This window comes from Paramormyrops kingsleyae, chromosome 3, assembly GCF_048594095.1.
Source record: "Paramormyrops kingsleyae isolate MSU_618 chromosome 3, PKINGS_0.4, whole genome shotgun sequence".
NCBI lineage: Eukaryota > Metazoa > Chordata > Actinopteri > Osteoglossiformes > Mormyridae > Paramormyrops > Paramormyrops kingsleyae.
Window position 1 is genome coordinate 42,113,114 of NC_132799.1, and position 16,438 is coordinate 42,129,551.

Genomic DNA, 16,438 nt, shown 5'->3' on the forward strand with positions numbered 1-16,438 from the left:
CCCCACTACCCCTCCTCACAGAAATGTGCTGCCGCACGCTCACTAAAACTGCAGAAACAACACTTTCTTTGTTAGTGGGCAGCATTGTCATTGTTTGATATTCATTTGTGGAGAATTGTTTTTGTATGCCCTGCAGATCATCACGGTAATGCCATCGCACCCTGTCACCCGGGGGTAGGGGGCTATGAGATGAAAGGCGCCTGTGTTAGTGCTCACCGAGGTTCAGTTGAGTCTGCTGCAATATGCAGCCCAGGATCGCAAAGGGGGGAAGCCCACTGATGATAATAGCAGCCCTTCCCACACACACACACACACACACACACACTCACCCCTCTCCCATCCCCACACACACACACTCACCGCGACCCTCCCACCCCCCAGTTAATACAGTCCGTTCGAATTCATGTGCACTAAGAATCAAGACGCATAAAAAGATCCAGTCCGATATACTGTATGTGTTTTGTGTATAGCATTCAGTCCTCTGCGGCTGTGCCAGTGCTTAGAGGTTATCAGATCCCTTCTAAGAAGCTCGCTACGAGCCCCAGGTGGTCTGCTTCCATCCAAACATAAACCAGGAACAGACTTTAATTTTTCAAATGTCCACGCCATTTGACAAGATCCTAAGTGATTTTCAGAAACTTTTAACAGTTGCCTGAATGTTAACCTTAAGTGCTAGCTTAAAAAAGTGAGAAAAGCACCACCTACAACCGCCTAGCTCTGCAGAGAGTAGTGCGGTGTTCGGAAAAGATAACTGGAGGTGTGCTCCCCTCCCTCCAGGACATCTACAAGAAGCGGTGTCTGAGGAAAGCGAGGAGGATCATCAAAGACTCCAGTCACCCTGGTCATTATCTGTTTACCCTGCTTCCGTCAGGCAGGAGGTATCGCAGTATTCGGTCCCGTACCAGCAGGCTAAGGGACAGCTTTTTTCATCAGGCAATCAGAATAATGAACACTAACCACTGACACTTTAAAAAAAAAACCCCACTGCCACTTTATCGACTCCATGTCAATTATGCACTTCATATTGCACATAACTGCTCTTTGCACAACGTTCATGCGTTTAATATTATATATGTATATCTTGTACTTATCTTTTTTTTTTTTATATAGATTTTGCACACCACTACTGCTTGTGAAGCTAGCACACAAGAATTTCACTCATATGTACTATACCAGTAACATGATGTGACATTAAAGATTTGAAACTTTGAAACTTGAAACTTTGAAAGCTGCCTTAATGTGGAATTTGAGGATAGTCAGCTGAAGTGAAAATGAATAAATATTAATCTTCGTTATACAGACAGTGCTAGATGACTTCCCAAACTTATTAATAACCATCAACTAGCGAGTGGAGAAATTAATGTAGATGGCAGTCTTTTGTGGTCTTGTTTAAAAGCCTTACAGCAGCTCATGCATGGCTTGGTTGGTGTTACCCTGAAATATTAATCAGAGCGCCTCCTCTGTAAATAGAACAGGTTTCCAGGCCTCACCTGAAAGTCACCTTGATGCAGCTACATCTGTAACAGTCGTCATTCAAGGCTTTCCACCAGGAGGTCCCATCGGCCGTCTGCCTCACCCACACGCGTCCAGGGCCTGACCTGGACAGCTAGGGACTGGCCCAGTCTGCGAGATTTGTGCCGATATTAATTTTGAAGGCTCTGTCTGGGCAAAGTAATATTTGCTGCAGCACTGAGGTGAACAGTTTTCCCCTGAAGTAAAAACATCAGATAAGTGTCCTTTTCCCATTTAGCTTTATCTGCCCAGATTTGGTAAAACACAAATGAGTCTCTTGTTGCCTGCTTCCAGAGTATTCTATAATTTAGAGATAAGCATGTATCTCTGGTGGTTCAGAGAACAGTACCCTGTATGCATGGGGAAAAACAGGACATGGCTGTGTGGCCATCTCTGTTGGAAGCGGGTAGACAGTCACAACTAAACTAAGCTTTGAGATGTCATGTTTATGGGGATGTGGAGGAAGAATAAAACATGTTTATTTTTGGGATGCAAAGGAAGTGGAGGCCATGTTCATTATGGGAATGTGGAGGAAGAAGAGGACATGTTCATTATGTGCATATGGTGAAAGGGGAGGTCATGTTCATTATGGGGATGCGGCAGGAGAGGAGGTCATCTTCATTATGGGGATGTGGAGGAACAGGATGTCACTTTCATTAGAGATATGGGTATGGGGAAGAAGATGAGGTCACATTCATAATGGAGTCTAGGAGGAAGAAGTGATTGTATTCATTGCAGATGCAGAGATGAGCAGGAAGAGGAAATTGTCTATTACAGGGATGTGGAGGAACAGGAGCTCACTTATATTTCAGATACAGGGACAGGGAGGAAGAGGAGGTCATGTTCATTACAGATATAGGGATGATGAGGAAGAAGAGTTTGCTTTCATAGGTATAAAGACCCTAGTTACATCTGGATGAATGGTGTGGATCCATTAATATTTAATTAGGATGCAGGAGGGTAAATTTACAGCTACAAGGATAAGCGAGAGATTGTAGTTTATGGCTACAGGGAGCCACTTATTTACACAGGAATAGAAAAGCCTGCTTTGGAAATGAATAATGAATGATGTCCTGGCTTCAAACACATTGTACTTACTGACTGATCTCGATGAGCCCCACTTTGTCTCACAATAACTCGGGTCACACTTGTGAACTGTATGGAAAACACAACCACTGGCCCAGCCCAACCAATAAACTTTTTATATGACAAGTATCATCATTTCAGGGGGCAATGCACCCTTTATGTTATTTATATCCTTTGCCTTGGCGTGTGTATGCATTACAAATGTGATTCTGAACATATTCTAGTTAAGTTCCTCCACCCAGACTTGCTCATCCATGTCCTTATGGACCATGCTTTGTGCACTGGTGTACGGTCATGTTGGAACAGGAAGGGGCCATTACCAAACTGTTCCGACAATGTTGGGATATGAAATTGTTCAAAATAGCTTTGAATGCTGTAGCATTAAGAGTTCATTTCACTGGAACTAAGGGGCCAAGCCCAACCCCTGAAAAACAACCCCACACCATAATCCCCCCTCCACCAAATTTTACACTTGCCACAATGCAGTCAGGCAAGTATCGTTCTCCTGGCAACCGCCAAACCCAGACTCGTTCATTGGATTGCCAGACAGAGAAGTGTAATTTGTCACTTCAGAGAACATGTCTCTACTGCTCTAGAGTCCAGTGGCGGTGTGCTTTACACCACTGCATCCGATGCTTTGCATTGCATTTGGTGATGTAAGACTTGGATGCAGCTTCTCGGCCATGGAAACCCATTCCATGAAGTTCTCTATTCACTGTTCTTGAGCTAATCTGAAGGCCACATGAAGTTTGTAGGTCTGTAGCTATTGACTCTGCAGACAGTGACTTATGCAAACTGTGGCCTCAGCATGCATTGTCCCCGCTCTGTGATTGTACGTAGCCTACCGCTATGTGGCTGAGTTGCTGTTATTTCCAATTGCTTCTACTTTGTTATAATACCACTAACAGTTGACTGTGGAATATTTAGTAGTGAGGAAATTTCACAAATGGACTTACTGCACAGTTGGCATCCTATCACTATACCACGCTTGTCCTGAGAGTGCCGCATTCTTTCACAAATGTTTGTATGAGCAGTCTGCATGCCTAGATGCTTGATTTTATACACCTTTGGCTATGGAAGTGAATGGAACACCTGAATTCAATGATTGGGAGTGGTTTCCCAATACTTTTGACAATATAGTGTATATTGGTTGGCTTCACTTAGGTATATAAGAACATGAGAAATTTATAAACTAGAGGAAGCCATTCGGCCCATCAGGCTTGTTACACTAAGTGTGGGTGGTAGGGGGCAGGAGAGCAGATGGGGAAGTTAGTCAACACAGGTGTTTTTCAATCAATCATGGGGGCTCAGAAGACAAGTTTCAGTCTTAGAGAGCAAACGTATTGCAGATATTCCAGTTGATATTCTCCTGCTAAAAATGTGCTACTTCCTCTTTACTATAAATGTGGCTGCCCCAAAATAGACTGGATAAACAGAACAGAGTCATAGTCCGTCTGTGCTGTGGATGTTTTCTCAGATAATGTGGCGGAATGGAGGATGTCTTTCTGGGCTGTGTGATGGTGAAAAGTGTCAGAACACAGTTGTAATGCCTTGCACTCTGAAATGTGTGAAATTCAGGGTGGGGACAGAATCATGGGGCTCCCAACCTGATCCAATGAGTCACCACACTGACTTGGGGACAGTGGTCTGCTGTGGGCACTCTGCTTGCCATTAGCCAGCGTTTCCCCTACATGGTCCTCGGGAGAGGAATGTCAGGGGAACATGACACAGTGTGGCGGTACTCTCAGTCTTTGTGCTGACTCGGGATATCTCAAAGATGTCAAAGATTGCCCTTAGTTATGCTCGTCTACAATACAAGCTATCTGTATAAGATGGTAATTTCACAGGAATCAGTTGAACAAGGAGATTTAATGTCTTAGTACAATATTTGTCAAATACAGCACTCCAGATTCTTAATAATGCTAATTATTAGTCTCTGTGGGGCTCAGATTGTTTTGCGTAGATAGTCCGCTCAATCAATATGTAATTTGCTTTGCTTGATTAATGTTGTATTTCTAATTCAGCTTTAGCTCCACACTGTGTATTCTTCTACATTCACAGAGGTGAACTAGCATACCACAGGGATTTTATGACCTTCCCAAACATATAAATGAAAGAACATGGGGATTGGTGGGACATCCAAGATTCCAGAAGCCAGGATTTATACAGAAGGCAAATTAGTTGGAGCATGTCGTGCTTGCAACATTAAAGAGATGCACAAGGGGACACTGAATGGATTATTTTAGTTCTGCCCTTTTTGTCCCATGTTGTGAACCGTAATGTTGTGTCCAGCATGCTAGAGCAGTTCTCATATCATAGCTCATGCCTATCATAGAGGGGTGGCTGATTGAGCAGACCTGCTTTGTCCTGGCATGACTTTGTCCCTGATGAACTAGCAAAACATGCCAACCCCCCTGCCCAGCCCCTATCCCAAATTGTGCACCCAAGTCCCACATGGCTAATTGTGTGCTAATGGCAGATTATGATGCCATGCACCAGAAATACCCACAGACAGCTGAGGGGGCGGGGGGGCATATAACTAGAGAGGCCCGGGAAAAGAGTCACACCCACGTGACTGGGGGCCCACATGAAGGGTGTGTGCTTGACACACAGATATCAGAGCTACATCGGGACTGACAAGGCAAAAAAAGTGCTTCATCAGTGCCAGTCCCACCCAGAGGGGTGTGAAAATGTTTACGGGACAGAATGTGATCAGTAGGGGACCTCAACCTGGACCGTGATTAACCTATCACTTCAACTTATTTTACAGTGACAGGAAGGGACTCTGTGATACTTGTGAAGGAGGAGTGACAGAGGCCCCCTGATTCACTGAAAATATGACCAAAACCGTTCAAGAAAAACTGTAATACTCTTTATCCTTCAAGTCCAAACAGTAAAACCAAAGTTTTACTGTTGTTATTTATATTTAGATGAAATAGTGAAGTAGGGGATGATGCCAAAGATGGAGTTTCATTTAGCTGCATGCATTACCCTCAAACACACCAAGATGGTGGCAAGAAGGCCCTTTGAAAAGGTCAATGTTGTGAAACTCCCCTGTCTAAGGTGGCCACGTGTTAACTTATGACAATGCCCCACCCTGCTCACTGCATCTGGGCTGGAACTCTGTTAGCCTGGGTTGCTGTCTAACTGACTATGTAGGTTCAAACAGATCTGTGATGGTGTCTGATGGTTGGGCCTTCCTGTAACTTCCATTCTCAGGGGAATGCCGACCTTGGGTCTTTTTTCAGTTAGACTGTTTGTCTTGAAGTAATGAAACAAACCATCTCCTCTTCTTTATGTTTACTTTGTAATATTTGTAGTTACAAGATCCATGGTACTTCACATAGGGCCTCGTCTATATATTTTTTTCTTTGAAATTTAATTGCAACAGGTACAACAGAAGGCTCCATGCAGAGTCCTGCACGGGTCCACTTTTGGAGACCTGCACCCACCCGCACAGTACAGCACCACACCCGCCCATGCACCGGTGATTATTTCAAAGTTAAATCCGCACCCGCCCGGGCCCGTTAACATTCCGCCCGTTACCCACCCGTACCCGTGATAAATTACACACAATTATTTTTTCTATGCACCCCTCAACGTGACAAGTGCTAGGCCTACATGAGTTTTGAATTGAAACGAAAAAGTCAGTTTAACACAAAATCAAATCAGATAGATCTAAGCTATCCATACTGTGACGAGCGTGAAAGAGAGAACACGACAACACGCTTCAGCAAGGATTCAGACGTGTATGTGAATGTTTGTTGAGGCGGTTATCTAATGGTGCGTTTGTTTTTCTCTCGGAACTCGGAAATTCCGAGTTGAGTGACATCACGTCCGACAATCTCCCGTTCGAGCTACCACATCTCGGAACAAACATGGCTGCCTCCATGAACACACTGCTGTGTGTTGTTGCTTTATATTTTAGCAGATTTGGGGTGAGATTATTTTTTTCGTGAGACAAACAAACAAGAAACGCGAACTAGTCAAACCACATTAAAAGCTTTATAAAATATTTTAGCACATTCATAGCAATATTCTTTTTTCGAGAGGCAAACAAACTGCAAACAAACCAAAGACACTAACAAGTGATATGGTATTCTCTAAATCAAACACGTGCAGTTACATTTATAACTATTAATACATTTAAAAAAATATTTTTTTTTGAAGATTTATAAAATAGAATTACTGTTGAGTGTGTACGCCGCCATGCTGAAATTACGTCACAGGCGCAACTCGGACAACAAAATCTTGTCCGACATCAATGTCATAAAAGAGGCGTGTTTCCGACGGGAAGTGACGTTTTTCGTGACGTTTTCATCCGAGTTCCGACTTGGAGAGAAATAATCGAAAGCACCATAAGGTATCCCCGACATACTGAACACACTGTGATGATGACAATTTGTATATGATAGTCTAATACATAGATATTTTCGCTTATATGTTATTTTTGCAGGCTACAATACTGTTTTGATTGACCTGCTACCCGCCCGTGTATAATGAATTACCCGCCCGCATACCCGCCCGTAAAATTCCAGAACATTAAAATCCGCCCGTTTCAGCAACTATCTGCGGGTACCTGACCCGGTGCAGGTGTCTCCATGCTGAGACCTCCTGCCATATTAGCTCCAGTTCTGCCTGTTCCTGGGTACCAGTTTTTGGTGGTCAGTTAAATCCAGATGTGTGTAACTCGAGAGTGTACAGACTTTTCTGACCACATTTGTTATACTTTGTTGTGTCCTTTCATGCTGTTTTTTGAATGAGTCCTAGCTTTGTGGTCCATTTAGCTCTTAAGTGGAGCTCAGGTCCTGTACAAGGTCATCTTCTGTCCAAATTCATGTAGATGATGCCCTTTCTCGAAGACCGCAGAACCTCCATTTTCGATCGGAATGTTCCCACCTGATCTGTTATCACGGCCATTTTGAGCTGACACAGATACTGCTGTGGTTAGAGTGTGGACTCTCCCCTGCAGGGCGCTCAGAATATGCAGCACACTGTTGCACTTGAGGTTTGGCCTTTCTGCTGTGCCAGACTTAAGCCAGAAAACTTTTTCCACCCCGCCGATGCTGTTTTATATAGCTATCTCCATGCAGAGGTATATAGATAGGCACAAGAGGGCTGTCTCCATGTATGCCAATACATGGCAGAGTAGCTCAACATATCCATAATGGTTAATTTGCCAAGCTGCTTAGCATTTAGCATGCTCACAATTTAGCTATGAACTTGAAGTTACTACTTGGTGTTTAACGCTGGTTTTCTTGGGCACCTGAGGGGGGGTGGCGTGAAGTGTGGGAGTGATTTACACCCTCCAAAGTCTTTAGGGATACTTGCACTTGCATTCAGAAAGTGTTTACTGCTTCCCAGGTGGTGTCTTGTTCAATATTATACAAACTTGCTGATAAGTGTTACCATTTGATAGTTACTCCAGTTGAGTGAGTTTTCTGTTGCCCTTGTTTTTTTTTCTAAATTTTCCTAATGTCTATCTGATAGTAGTGTCTATCAACAAGTTTGTAAGCCATTTTTATTGTTGGAAGCCAGATTTATTGTTGATGGATGGATTTCAATAACACGTATTCACAGCTAGGAATTCAGGTTGTGGTCACAGTAAAGGAATCAATTTCAGCATTCATTAATTAAGTGACATGGAGTGGAGGAGCTACACTGTCTCCTTGTTAGGCTGAATATTTTTACCAAGGTCCTCTCCCCAGACTCAAACCAGCAACCCGTTAGCCTGCAGGCTGGCACAGTAACTCTGGTATTATTAAATCTGGCCGGCAATCAGACCTCTGCAGTTCACTACATTTATTTTTTGACACAGTGCACACAGATGTGCGTAAGAATCTAATTACCTATCATGCAGACATTATTCAAGGCTCCCCTCAAACAAATGTGGGAGGGGGGGGGGGGGGGGGGGCGCAGCTGAAATGTACGTAAATGTCTGACAGAACTCATGATCTCATACAAGCAGACCTGCCATAGTGCAGGTCAGATGTCTTTCTCTGCTGTTTGTCTGAAGATGGCAGACTCAATCCTTAGAGCAAAAGCCACATTGGGTCAGTTGGAGTAATTAGCCAGCTTCTGGTTTGGGTTCCTGAATACAGAGAGTCTGTAAATAGCTATTAGCACAGAAATTGGAAAGATGCAAGATGAATAATCAGTTTGTCTCATTTTTCATGTTCTGTGGGTTCGGGTGTCCGGGGCCAGGCCCCCCATGGGAGGGCTGGGAAGCAGTCTACCAACCTTTCTATGCAGCCCACAAGTGCCGTCTCCTTGACATCTCACATCCACCACTCTTCGTTTGTCTTCCTGCGAGAGCTCTGCTTTGATCTAGTCCTCCCTGCTGCTTTCCACACCCCCCACAGTCAACAGGTGGCGCCCTTTTAGGGGAATATGCCTGGCTGGAGCCATTTCCTCACCAAGGTGGTTGGGATACACAGACACATAAAGATGTATGCTGTCCATAGAGAACATGACCAATAAAGCACCCTTTCTCTGATAAATTCAGAGCAGAAGTTCCGCTTGAAGCACATTCTTCTCTGCACTAGCATTAGCATGCTTCATTAAATCGCTTTTTGATTGACTGTTTATTTCAGACCATTTCAAACCATTCCTACAGTATAATTAAGCAGCTATGCAAGGCCGGGATATGATATACAGCCGCATTGGGTTTCTCAACAGAAGGAGAATGATTTGATGACTTTCTTAATGGCCTTGTTAGGAGATCAATCTGAAGTTTTAACAGGCCTGGAAATCATTGCTCACAGATGTTACTCTTGATTTGGACCCAGAGGGTCTTTATAGGTTGTGTACTGGGGTCTGGAGCGGAGTGGGGTGTTGGATACCTCTTTGTGCATGCAGTGGGTTCTCCTGTCATAGAAACATGCATCATGTACGTAAATGGTAAACACTGCAGTACAGCAAAGCCCCAGTGGGACTGTGTTGACATGATGTTGATTTCTCTATACCACACTGTCTGTGTTCATTGTTGATGCTTGATAGTTTTGGTTAAACAATTTCATCCTCAATATGATAGGCTTCTGGACTGAAGCCCAGTGGAACAAGATCCTTTAGAATAATTTGGATGGTCATAGTTATCGCTTTATCATTTTATTGTTTGTGTTATTATCAGGCTCCCACCTTGGGGTCCATATTGCAACCACATGATTCCTCTAGGTAGCCCAACTCCAATGACTCCATGGAGGTTGTAATGAATAGCGGGCACTCATCAGGCATGCTTCAAAGATATTGGGCCACAGTGTGATGCCAGGGTATTCCAGGCCTGTCTAATACTCACTTAGTACATCCGGTGTATCTGTTCCTCCTTGCCATGGTTAGATTTGTCATGTTGATGGAGGTGTCTCTCTTTGTCTTTTTTTGATCACTTTTTCCAAGTAGCCCCTGAACCTTTTCAGGACTGACTATCTTCCTGGCCTGTATTCTTCCAGGATGTGGGGGATGGGGACTATTGCAGAATGTGGCCGTGTGACATTTTTAGACTTGCAGTCACTTATCTACTTCAGATCCTAATTAATGACCTTTCTTAACAACCTTAAAACAGTATTTAAAGGCTTTCAGTCTGCATAATGGTCTCATTCATGTTCCTGACACTCTTTCTTAACTTGCCTTAATGCCCACTCATCCTATCCTGGAAACTAGTGGAGGGACAGATTCCTGGGGTAGGAGAGCTTAAGGTCTGGCTGCGAAACTGAATTTACCTCCCTTTATCGATAAGCACGCAAGGTGAGTGTGGCAGTCCTGATATGCCTCCGCCCCCTCTTCAATTTGTCAGAGCGGTGGAGGCTCAGCGTTTGGAGATTGGAGGGTATTGATTCGCCCAGCACTGCATCTCAGACTCTGCTGGGTCTCAGCACTTGCTGCACTTTGTGAGATAACCCCCACCCAGCCACTTTCTTGCACCAGACCGGGAGTCAGCAGCCACTCAGGGTCATCATTTACACGCCTTCTGTCACTTCCTGGACAGATCTGGGCTGGCAGAGAATGAGGAAATGCAGCTGAGATGCGACAGGATGGAACTACTGGGAGATCCGTTATGCTGATGCTAACGTGAGCACGTGCATCATTGCACCATGTGTGACTGAAATGAGGAAAACACTTAATATACATATACTGTACTCAGTTTTTGCACAGTATTATTCAGCTGTCTTAGGCGGTCAAAGAAAATGCTGTTTAAATAATCTTCATTTTGGTGTAAAATTATTATATGATGAATGTAAAAGTATTATCTTAGCCATTTTAAAGTCACTCCAGTATTTCAAGCAAATCATCCAGCAGACTGATGTATTTTTTGGCTCGACTACTACCCCACTTTGTTTGGCTAATCAATACGTCATTGATTTATTAACTAATTAAATTAATTTATTAAGTGAGCTGGTGTTGAAATTTTATAAATGCATGGAATGGCTGAGGTGCCTCTGAGGAGGGGTTTGGGAACTGAAGCGATATCTACCCATCCAACGAAACGTCACAGGCTTTTTGGCGAATGGAGGAAATTCTTGTTTTATAACTATTTTTCCCATCAGCCTCTGTTTGCCATATATGGCGTTCCACCAACACACCCCAGAGTGCGATTTTCTCTGTCACAGGACAGGCAGAGCATGGCCTGTCCTTTCTGCAGTGTCTGCTGTTTGCAGTGAGTTGTGGCAGCTGGGGGTTGATATGGGGAGGTAGTTACAAGTTAGGTAGGGGCCCAAATGAAATGACAGGCCCATGCGGTTGGTGCCAGAGGCCCTGGTAATTTCACAGCTCTCACTCAGTAATAAACTGTTGAGATTGAGTTTTATTGACCCGTTAAATGGGATGAAACAGACTGGCTGAGCTGACGTTATTAATGTTTCTTTTAATTACACCAATTACATCAATTAAGTGCCATCTGGTAGTTTTAACAGTATTGTTGGTTTTGTGAGCCTTGCATTGTGGTAATTTGATGATCTTACACTCTACTTGGAGTCATGTCTGTTGACATGGTCCAGCTTTGAATATATATATATCGAAGGTCATTAATGGACGCTGGTTTTGGGTGAAGTATATTTGATAATTCTATAATCGTTCAGGTTTGCTAAGGGGGTTTAAGGAACTGTCCCCCTTAGTTCAACCAATTGGAGGCCACTTCAGCAAGGAGTGGAGATTAGCTAATGACTTAATTACGATTTACTTAAGGAGTATGATCGGTTAACTAGAAGCTTCAGTGCCAGCCGAGAACTTTATTGGCTGAAGTCCCTTCTTTTCTCACTCACTTTGACTCTCTTTGTAACAGGTGGAAGGAGCTGGCTCTCTCTGACTTTCCCTTGGCCAATAAGGGTGGAGAAGAGTGTGCTCTATGGGTTAGGTAGCCTAAGTGTCCCGTTTGCCGAATTCAGACAGCATAGGAAATCTTTCCTATGAATCACCGAGATGGGGTTAGAAGGGGCCATTATCAGCAGATGTTGTAAACCTGCTTGCACAGTTTACATTAATTAACACTGATAAATAAGCAGGACAGCAATCTGTGGATTAACTAACTGTGAAATGTTATATTCCCCCCACCCTGTGCAGTTTCTGCAATGATCTTTCTTCAATATGTGATCAAAATAGCTCCATTCCATCCTGAAAAATTTCCTTCTCATCCTTTAGACATAGTTACAGGTTCCATAAACCCATTGGTGTAGCTCACGGGGGTCTCAGCAGTGTCACATTGTAGTGAGTAGGAAATGGGTATTTCCAGGCCTTGTACATAATATAAAGCTATGCATTACTTATCCCTTTCCATATTCTCCATGGTCATCGTAGCATCTCACACCATCCAGTACCACAGTTTGGACCATAGATTCTAGTAGGACTTGGACTTTGTCAGGAAATGTTCCTTATCTCCAGGTGCTGGTCTGTTGGAGAGTTTCCTCCTGGACCACATAATTTTCTTGGTTGCCAGCCATGCTCTGCAAGAGTTACTTTTGATATTACATTGATTAATCTTATAAGGTGATTAGTGTGATGACCCAGCCTTAATGTATAGTGTTTCCCTGGGTATATCAAGTCCAGCATAGTTTGGGTTCAAAACTACCTGGTGAGCATCATATTGGATAAAGCTGAAAGCAGCTGGCAGGCTATGAGAGATTAGTATTTCAGAACCATTGTAAAGTGCACTGCTCTGGAGCAGAACATGCATGGGATATGAACTGGAGACCACCTGGTTAGCAGGATGTTCTTCTTACCACTAGCTGCTGGGTTCTGTTGTCTGCATTCAAGTGTCAATTTGTCCAGACAGGGAAAAAGTCATAAAACCAGTGGATTCTGCAACAGTTCAGATTGCAAGACAGAAATGTGTATTTTTATTTACCCCTTTTCATGAGGTAGATGTGTTGATTTAAAACTTTAGCTAAAGGGCAAAGTTTGTTTTGTGCAAGGTCTTTTTCCTAGAAATAGAATTTTATTGCAGAGTAATGCAGTGCAAAGAACTTCTTCAAAATAACAGCTTCAAAGCTTCACAAACATGCTGTGAGCCCTGTGGAGGCAGCAGTGGGATGTTGATAAATGCCCCCCCTATTACTTTACTGGTTTCATCAGAAGAAAGGGCCATGCCTTGGTCCTGCCTGGCGATGATTGGGTCTCCTGGACCTGTGTTGGCCTAAGTGAGGTTCTGGACCTGTCTTCAGTCAGCGCTCTCATCCAATCATGGTTTCTTGGAGACAAGGAAAGAAAATTCCTAGTCCTACCTTTTTTCCTAATTTTTTCTAAAGCTTTTGGTGTGCGGTGTGTTTAAAGTCTTCAGTAGCTTAGACATGACTTTCCCCCATTGCGTTATGGGATCTCAGGTACAAGAGATGTGACTAGAGGGTTAATCTCCATAATGGAGGCTTGAATAATGAAAGGAGTGTGAATTAAAACTAGGAGGTCACTTCGAGAAGTGGTACAAGGTACAAAGCCATCAGATGGGCACATTTCCCTCCTCAGAGATTTGCTTGTGGTTCCACCTAATCAAATCATATCTTAATAAACATTTTAAAATGGTAAATGGATTGCATTTATATAGCGCATTTATGCTACTCTTTTGAGCACTCAAAGCGCTTTACAGTTATGCCTCACATTCACCCATTCATACACACATTCACACACTGGTGTGAATGCGATATTTTAAAATATCCTTACATTATTAGATTCCGTTCATGGAAGGTGTTTGCAAAATGAAGGGTTTTTATTGAGATGGTGCCCAGTGGGCGGGCAGGCTGGCTGAAATGGATAAGATGCAATATCATTGTACCCTGTTGTCCCCCACTGCTCCCTGCAGCCCCTCGCTGTCCTCAACAAATATGCTTCCGACTTCTGAGTTGACAAGAAAACACTGAAGACATGAATCATCTTTCCAGAGCACCAGGCAGGATGCTCATTATTAACCATGGCTGAAATATATATACACACACATACACACACAAACAGAGGTTTGTAATTCTATCTTTGTGGGGACTCTCCATTCATTTCTATGGGAAAAACTTTAATCACAACATGAAGACCTTAACCCTTACTCAGCCCTAACCTTAACAATATGTGACTAAGCGAATTATGAGATTTTTTGCAGTTTTGCATGCATAGATCTGTGTGGGGACCTGAAAAATGGTCCACAAAGTAAAAAAAAAACAAACAGGTTTTTATTACATTGTGGGGGATATTTGGTCCCCACAGTGTAATATAAACCTAATCTACACACACACACACACACACACACACACATCCTGGTAGAGACACACCGACGTTACTCTTGACATCACGGTGTGGGAAGCCATAACGTATGACTTCAGCTCATCTCTGGTAGTGATTTGGGGGACCCTGGCACAGCACTACGTCAGTGACATCCTGAGTCTGCATGTCTTACCCCTCTTGATACAGCACCCTGGTACAGTCTTTCAACAAGACAACGCCTGTCCACACACAACACGTGTGTCTATGGACTGCCTGCGTCATGTTGAGGTCCTCCCATGGCCAGCCAGGTCCCCCAATCTTTCCCCACTTGAACATGTGTGAGATCAGTTTGAAGGTCAACTAAGACCCAGTGCCAATCTGCAGGATCTCGAGGGCCAGTTACTGTACAACAGCTGTGGACCGACTTGCCACAGGAGAGGATACAATGACTATACGACTCCCTTCTTGCACCATAGTGCGGCACATATCCAACTCTGTTGTCAGTTTCATCTGATAGTATAAGCATTGCGATAGTCACATGACCTTTCACCACGCGCAGATTCATTTCATTTCCACCACTCTGTCAGCGTACTTAATTTTTTTTTTCCACTGAGTGTGTGTGTGTATACATACAAATACAGAGAGATGCAGGAAGGCTTTGTTGTTTCGCTCTCTATTTAAAATTGCATCATGGATCAGCAAACCAGTGGTTATAATAAGGAGAAACTCAGGACATCTCCAATGGCTTTCTTAATGCAATAACTTCCTTATCAAGCAGTGCCGCATCACCACCAGCATGCACATGCTCTACTACAAAGCCGAGCTCAGGTACCTGCTTTAGAGAGCAGATGCATTAATACCCCTGGTGAGGCCATGTAGGTTTTATTGCCTTTTGAAGGCAAGTTCTGCTGTTTTTTGTGAAGCTCTCTGCAGGTCCTGTGAACCCACATAACATCACAAGTTTCATTGGCTGAGAGGAACAGATGTAAGAAAGCGTCTATCTGCAAAGTGGAATGGACGTGAGGTCTTTGATGTCGAAGGCATAATTGACATCTGTGGAAGATGTCAGATTTCGGCTTTGCAATACTACCAAGCATGCCTGTTGATATAGGATGGATACTGTTCGCGGGTCAGACCAGCTCTCTTTGTATGCACATGTCTTACATAAGGAACATAAGGACTATACAAACGAGAGGAGGCCATTCGGCCCATCGAGCTCACTTGGGGAGAACTTAACTAATAGCTCAGAGTTGTTGAAATCTTATCTAGCTCTGATTTAAAGGAACCCAAGGATTCAGCTTGCACTACGTTATCAGGAAGACTATTCCATACTCTGACTACACGCTGTGTAAAGAAGTGCTTCCTTAAATCCAGTTTGAAATGTTCTCCCGCTAATTTCCACCTATGGCCACGAGTTTTTGTATTGGAACTAATGCTGAAGTAACTATTCGGTTGAACAGCATCCAAACCTGTTAGAATCTTATAGACCTGGATCATGTCCCCCCTCAGTCTCCTTTGCTTGAGGCTGAACAGATTTAGCTCAACTAACCTTTCCTCATATGAGATTCCTCTAAGACCAGGAATCATTCTTGTGGCCCTACGCTGCACCTCTTCTAAGGCCACAATGTCCTTTTTAAGATATGGTGACCAAACCTGTACACAATATTCTAGGTGAGGTCTCACCAAGGAATTGTATAATCTTAGCATTACCTCCCTTGACTTAAACTCCACACACCTGGAGATATACCCCAACATCCTATTGGCCTTTTTTATTGCTTCCCCGCACTGGTGAGAATGAGACATGGAAGCATCAACATACACACCAAGGTCTTTCTCATAATCAGCTACCTTTATTTCAGTAGGTCCCATAAAATACCTGTACTTTATATTTCTGCTCCCTACATGGAGTACCTTACATTTGTCTTAGGAGGCATATGTCTTAGGAACCCCAGTGCATTAACTCTGCACTCTGCTATACCCCCCTGCTCAGTGTGAAAGCCTCTGCACGGCAGAGGTGTAAAGAGTACCTGAAAACCATACTTGAGTAAGAGTACAGATACCTTACTGTATAAATTACTCCATTACAAGTTACAAGTCACCAATTCCAATTAGACTTGAGTAAAAGTCGTAAAGTATCCAATTTTAAAAGAACTTAAGTATTTTACTCGTA

The 16,438-nt window shown here is 43.4% G+C and overlaps 1 protein-coding gene across 5 annotated transcripts in view; it reads left to right on the forward strand.

Annotated features, from left to right (window-relative positions):
* Positions 1-16,438, forward strand: part of tspan9a (tetraspanin 9a) — a 159,520-nt gene that overhangs the window by 83,110 nt on the left and 59,972 nt on the right. The window lies entirely within an intron of this gene.